The following is a 6,180-nucleotide window of genomic DNA, read 5'->3' on the forward strand; positions in this document are numbered from 1 at the left end:
TGACATTAAAGATAGGCTTGCAAAGTGAAACATGCTGGCACTCCCACTCCCCAGAGCAAGTGTTTTCATTCTGCCGTGACCCTTTCCACTTGCCACCCGCAGATACGTTTTTTGGTTTTTGTCTTTGCAGGTAGAGTGCAAATATGATTTTGCAGCCTGATTTTTTTACTTTGTTTTCATAATATCTCCCATGTCTCCACTTAGCCCTCATGTCACACATTTGTAAGACTTTATTGTGTTGATATGCCAGTCCTCTTTGCTGAACATTTTGTCTTTTCCTACTGACTCTTAAGAAACAGATTTTAAAATACAAAGATAAGTCACACCCCACCCCGCCCCACTCCAAAATTTCTACTGAGATAAACCCTTCAAGGCTTGACAGTCAGAGGCTGAATGGACCCCAAATGACTGGAGACTACATTGACTCAAAGAAGGCCATGTATTGAATGGACTTAGAGATTATCATACTAAGACAGAGAAAGACAAATGCTGCCTGTAGCACTTATACATGGAATCAAAAAAATTATACAAATGAACTTATTTATAAGACAGACTCACAGACATAGGGAACCGGCTTGTGGTTACCAAAGGGGAAAGGATGGGGGAGGGATAAATTAGGAGTTTGTGAATAGCAGATACAAACTACTGTATTAAAATAAATAATACTGTACTGCTGTAGAGCACATGGAACTATGTTGAAGATCTTGTAATAACCTATAATGGAAAAGAATCTGAAAAAGAACATATCTATGTGTATGTATGCAAATTAATCACTTTGCTGTACACCAGAAACTAGCACACCAGTCACCTGAAACTTTGGTGTTTCCATGAAATATGGAATGAAGCAGTTTGTTCATGTCACCTAAACTCCCATCTCCTAGTAGTGTGATCATGGAAATACCAAGGTTTCAGATGACTTTTCATATATGACCTTCCTTTTATAATTTTTTTTTCTTGAAGGATAGTTAGTTTACAATGTCATACTAGTTTCCGGTGTGCAGGGAAGTAGTTCTGTTTAATTGTGAGAATCTGGGCTGTATGCGAAAAGAGGAAAACAGGAGACTAGTGGAGGACAAGAAAGAAAGTGAAAGTGAGAGATGTTCAGTTTTCTCCGACTCTTTGCCACCCCGTGGACTATACAGTCTATGGAATTCTCCAGGCCAGAATACTGGAGTGGGTAGCTGTCCCCTTCTCCAGGGGATCTTCTCAACCCAGGGATCGAACCCAGGTCTCCCACATTGCAGGCGGATTCTTTACCAGCTGAGCCACCAGCGAAGCCCAAGAATACTGAAGTGGGTAGCCTCTGCCTTCTCCAGGGGATTTTCCCAACCCAGGAATGGAACCAGGGTCTCCTGCATTGCAGGTGGATTCTTTACCAGCTGAGCTACCAGGGAAGCCCTGTTAGAGGAGGACAAGACAGGCAAGCAAGGAGCCATTCCTATGGTGAGGGGAACATGGCCAACAACTCTGCTTGGTATTGCCGGATGATTGTTTGATGCTTTTTTTTTAAATTATTTCTCATTTTTATTATATTTTTCATACTTTTATAAAAAATATGGAACGCTTCACGAATTTGCATGTCATCCTTGCACAGGGGCCATGCTAATCTTCTCTGTATCGTTCCAATTTTAGTATATGTGCTGCCGAAGTGAACACTTGTTTGATGCTTTGATGGAAGTGAATCTGGGAATATCTTATCTCCAGGCTCATCAACTGACCCTGTGTGCAGAGCACTGGACTGGGTCCTGGAGAAATCCTCCCAGAAGAAAGAATCTCCTGTTCCCAAAAGATTCTTCTGGAAGCCGAGGGGGTGGGAACACACACAGAAAGACGCAGTTGTACACGACGACGTTCCCTTGACTTTCTTTATCTGATGCCCCACACGTCCAGCTAAACTCTCTCAGAACTGGGGGTCTGCAGGGTGCATTGTGCGCGGGCAATTAGACAAGAATGCTCCGATCTGACAGTTCCACTGTGAAAGTTTTCAAATAGTGTTTGGAATGTTTACATAATTGTTCAAAAGAGGCTTTTTCAATGTACCTGTTTACACTCTTTACTTTTGGAAATTCTTTCAGCAATCAGCCTTGGAGGGCTCTTAGCCTGTACTTGCCACCCCTGATTGCCCAGGGAGGAATGAAAGGCCTGTCAGTGAATCGCTGGGAAAACATTCCCAAACAAATGCCCTCTAATGAGGGGGTGCTGAGGGCAGAGAGGGAGAGCTGGGGGCTGGGGAGCGGGTGAGGTCGTGGTTTTGTTGTGAGCGGTTTGGTCGAAGGGAAACGCCAGACACCGTGCCTTTGTGTGCAAATTTCCCACCCGGGCCAAGCGACTTTCCCCAATTTAATTAAGTGGCCTTAGAGTCCCCGGAGTTGGCCTAACAAGCTACTCTTTATGAATGAAAGATTTGTCCCCAGCAGTGGGGGCCCGGCTGGAAACAAAGTGGACAGCAGTTATGGCTGGCTCCGGCCGAGGTAACTGCTCACACGGCCGCCGGTCCCGGGAACGGCTAGGGAAGGCAGCGTCGGGCGTGGGGGCTGGCGCGGTTCTTCTGGGACTCATCTCACCTAGCTCACAGCAAATATGCCATCCATATGCCCAGGATCACAACCGAATCAGTTCCATCAGGCATTTAAATTGCTAATATTTTGCTGGGGAGCGATGTCAACCCTGCCAAGGATCAGCTTTGTAGGATCCATGGAGACAAACCTGTGGGGTTCAGAAGGAGCTTGAATGAGAAACACGGGAAGCTGGCTGTTAACAGACAGGAGAAGTGAGGATCCTTAGGAGAGAGCCATGGAGAGAAACTGAGGCAGAAACACACCCAGGATATGGCATTGGGGCTGGTGGGCTGATTCTGGTCCCGATGCATTATTTCTGATAAGGGGCCAGTTGGAGTTTCCATAAAGGCTGTTCTGAGGCGGACTCATCTCCTTCACCTTAGAACAAGTCAGGTTTTCTAGAATGACAAAAAAAAAAAAAATTTTGAGTGAAGGCTGATTGGAAGAAAGGAGGGTCAGCTGTGAAATGTTCCCTTCGAGGTGGATGTTGAGTGTCCTTGCCTTTGGATGTGGTCGAGGCAGTCAGTTTTGGATCTGGGGTCTTTGGCAGCCACTTTCCAGTGGAGAGTTCACTGAGTGTTTTTCTCTGACTGTATTTTTAGAAAAAATTATGATGACAGTTGTTAGGTCTCAGGCAGGCAGGCAGCACATTCCATTACAAAGTTAGCATGAAATCAATATGTAAATAACCCTTTCTAACTGGCAGCTATTTTTGAAGGCAGAACGCACCTGATGTTGCAGGTTTGTTCCAGTTCACTCTAAATACCTCTCTGTCCTCTGGGTCTGTGAATGTGCTCACATTTCAGAAGATCCTTTTCTCCTTTTCAATGGATCATTGCATCAGCCCGGAGACTGCTAATGCCACCCTGAGCCTCGTCCCCAAACCTCCTCCATCATTTAAAAATCAGATTGACAGGACCTGCTGCAGGCTGGGAGTATTAGCTTCCCATCGGCATGGTCATTTTTCAAAAGCATGGATTGCTCCAGGAACGGAAGGAGTGGCAGAAACCTTGGCCATCCATGGAAGGAGAGAGAGAAAACCCGAGAGGCTGAGATCAGAGTTGAATCAGAAATGCAGACAGTCACTGCCAAAATGCATAGAAGTCATTGCCAGGACATAAAAGGTCAGAGAATTCCAGCCCCGGGAGGAACCAGGTTAGAACTGCTGCAGCTCAATGGGAAGAAACAGGTCTTAAGGTACTCTGGAGTGAGCAGGATCCGAGACCAAAAGTCTTTGAATAGTCCTTCCTCAGAAGCGACCATTTTTACAGTTGTTTCATTTTTAACTAGCTATGCTCTGTGCGTTTGTATTAAAAACAGAAATGTTTCTAGAATGCTCTGTGCCAGGCTTGGATAGTGACAGAAAGCCCAATGTGATGCATGAGTTGTGTGTGTGTGTGTCTATTTTCTGAATTCAAAAGGGCAGTGATGCTCAAGCTGGGCCTGATAATATCAGTGGTTGATACCCTTTATTGAGCATCTACTATATGTCACTTAGTGTTTAAGTTTTTATGTGCTTGAATAGTTTTGGAGTATTTTTTTTATAATTGAGCTGAATCTGCCTTTCACAAACTTATACTCCACGGCTTCCTCTTCCATAGAACAGTCCTCAGAACATGTAGCATCTTCTGAGACGTCTCTGCTCCAGGTTAAATACTTCCTGTTTTTTGATTAGCAGAGTCCCCTCCCTAAGTGGACTCCACCAGACCCATTTGTTGCTTCCATATTCCTGCCATTTGGTGAATCTCTAAAAGGAATCAAGGTCAGCTATTCCATTTGAGTCTAAATACAAAAAGAGTATTTCCTGGCTGGAAAATTTGCATTTGGGCTTGTTGTTCAGTCGCTCAGTCGTGTCTGACTCTTTGCAGCCCCATGGACTGCAGCACGCCAGGCCTTCCTGTCCCTCACCATCTCCCAGAGTTTGCCCAAGTTTATGTTCATTGCATCAGTGATGCCATCCAGCCATCTCATCCTCTGACGCCCTCTTCTCCTCCTGCCTTCAGTCTTTCCCAGCACCAGGGACTTTTCCAATGAGTTGTCTGTTCACATCAGATGACCAAAGTACCGGAGCTTCAGCTTCAGCGTCAGTTCTTCCAGTGAGTATTCAGGGTTGATCTCCCTTAAGATTGACTGGTTTGATCTCCTTGCTGTCCAAGGGACTTTCAACAGTTTTCTCCAGCACCACAGTGTGAAGGAATTTGGGGTAAGCTTCAATTTTCCTAGTGTACAGAGCTCTGCCTTCTATTGAATAATGGTGGTCAGGTGAGCTAGAATTTGACCTATTCTCTCTGGGCTCAGAAGGTAGAGGTAGGGCCACTGAGGATGCAGAGATATTACCAGAAAATTATATTTCAGTTCTGCTTAAAGGAGAATTTTCTAGTGAAAAAAAAAATGCATACAACAATGGGGTGAGGTGCTTTGAGAGGCGGGGAGTGTCCTACAACCTAGGGGTTGTAGACATGGGAATGGTACACTTGTCAGCTGACTACAGGGTTCCATAAATGGCTTCTAAGGCACCTTCCAACTCTGGGATTCTGGGCACTCATTCACTCTCACATTTACTTAGGACATACTGGAAGCAAGGTGCCATTCTAGGCAAGGAGGGGATTCACACTTGTTATGAATAGTGGAAAAACAACTATTTTTTTCGATTGTGGCAAAATACACATAAGATGTACCATTTTAACCATTTAAAGCATGCAGTTCAGTGGTATTCAAACCTTTCACACTGTTTTGCAACCATCACCACCATTCACTGAGCTGCTTGCAGCCTGCAAAACTGAAACTCCTCTATCCATTGAACCCTTGTTTACCCTTCCCCCAGCTCCCTGGCAACCTCCATTCTACTTCCTGTCTCTATAAATCTAACAATGCTATGGACCTCATATAAGCAGAACTATACAGTATTTGTACTTTTGTGATTGGATATATCACTTAGCATAATAGTCACGTATGTATGTGAGAGTTGGACCATAAAGGAAGCTGAGCACCAGAGAATTGATGCTTTTTAACTGTGGTGTTGGAGAAGACTCTTGAGAGTCCCTTGGACTGTAAGGAGATCAAACCAGTCAATCCTAAAGGAAGTCAGTCCTGAATATTCATTAGAAGGACTGATGCTGAAACTGAAGCTCTAATACTTTGGCCACCTGATGCGAAGAACTGACTCATTAGAGAAGACCCTGATCTGGGAAAGATTGAAGGTAGGAGAAGGGGACAACAGAGGATGAGATGGTTGGATGGCATCACCAACTTGATGGATGTGAGTTTGAGCAAGCTCCAGAGGTTGGTGATGGAGATGGACAGGGAAGCCTGGCGTGCTGCGGTCCATGGGGTTGCAAAGATTCGGACACAACTGAGCGACTGAGCTGAACTGAATGGTCAACCATGTTGTAGCATGTGTCAGATTTTCCTTTGCTCTTCATGACTGAAAATTATCCCAGTGTAGGTATATCCATATTTTGTTTATCCATTCATCCATCAATGGACACTTGGGTTGTTTCTACCTTTCAGCGCTTGTGAATAATGCTGCTGTGAACATGGGTGTGCAAATATATGTTTGAGTCCCTGCTTTTAATTCTTTTGGGTATGTACCTAAAAGTGCAATAGTGAGATCAAATGCTAA

At 44.6% G+C, this 6,180-nt stretch overlaps 1 non-coding gene across 1 annotated transcript; it reads right to left on the bottom strand.

The window, feature by feature from the left end:
- Positions 1–1,549: 1,549 nt before the first annotated feature.
- Positions 1,550–1,656, bottom strand: LOC133041753 (U6 spliceosomal RNA). The gene has a single exon (XR_009689328.1). It is a non-coding gene; the product is annotated as a U6 spliceosomal RNA (small nuclear RNA).
- Between the last annotated feature and the right edge of the window lie 4,524 nt (positions 1,657–6,180).

This window comes from Dama dama, chromosome 20 (assembly GCF_033118175.1).
Source record: "Dama dama isolate Ldn47 chromosome 20, ASM3311817v1, whole genome shotgun sequence".
Classification (NCBI taxonomy): Eukaryota; Metazoa; Chordata; class Mammalia; order Artiodactyla; family Cervidae; genus Dama; species Dama dama.